We start from the raw sequence: 1,085 nt of genomic DNA, 5'->3' as shown, positions 1-1,085 counted from the left end.
TTTAATTAAAAATTATATGTGAATAAAGTTATACGTGGAAAAATAAGTGTGAAAATGCAAATCAAAATAACAATGAAATGGCACTTCACACTCATGAGGATGGTTATTTTTTAAAATATAGAAAATATGGCTAGGAATGGTGGCTAACGCCTATAATCTCAGCACTTTGGGAAGCAAAGGTGGGAGGACTGCTTGAGCCCAGGAGTTCAAGACCAGCCTGGCCAATAGTGAGACGCCCATCTCTACAAAAAATTTAAAAATTAGCCAGGTATGATGGTGCATGCCTGTAGTCCCAGCTACTTGGAAGGCTGAGGCAGGAGGATCACTTGAGCCTAGGAGTTGGAGACTGCAGTGAGCTATGATGATGCCACTGCACTCTACCCCAGGCAACAAAGGAGACCCTGTCTCAAAAAACCAACAAACCAAACAAAAACCAGAAAGTAAGTTTTGACAAGGATGCGGAGAAATTGGAACCCTTGTGCATTGCTGGTAGGAATGTAAAATGGTGCAGCAGCTATGGAAAACAGTTTGGCCATTCCTCAAAAGGTTAACCGTAGAATTATCGTATGATCCAGAAATTCTACTCTTAGGCATTTTCCCAGAAGAATTGCAAGCAGGAACTCAAACAGGTACTTGTCCAGCAATCTTCATAGCAGCATTATGTATAATAGCCAAAGGTAGAATCAACTCGTGTCCATCAGCAGATGAATGGGTAAAAAAATGTGGTATATACATACAATAGAATATTATTCAGCCATACAAAGGAATGAAATTCTGATACCTGCCGCAGTGTGGATGAACCTTGAGGATACTATGCTAAGTGAAATAATCCAGACACAAAAGGACAAATTGTATGATTCCATTTATGTGAGCTACCTAGAATAGGCAAGTTCATAGAGACAGAAAATTAGAGGGTATCGGGACTTAGGGAAGGGGAACATGGGGATTTATTGTTTAATGGGTACGGGGTTTCTGTTTGGGACAATAAAAAGTTCTGGAAATAGTGGTGATGGTTGTACAACATTGCGAATAAACTAATACCACTGAAGCATATATTTAAAATGGCTTTGATAAATTTTATGTTA

This window comes from Propithecus coquereli, unplaced genomic scaffold, assembly GCF_000956105.1.
Source record: "Propithecus coquereli isolate 6110/MARCELLA unplaced genomic scaffold, Pcoq_1.0 Scaffold619, whole genome shotgun sequence".
Lineage (NCBI taxonomy): Eukaryota > Metazoa > Chordata > Mammalia > Primates > Indriidae > Propithecus > Propithecus coquereli.
This window is presented reverse-complemented; position numbering follows the sequence as displayed.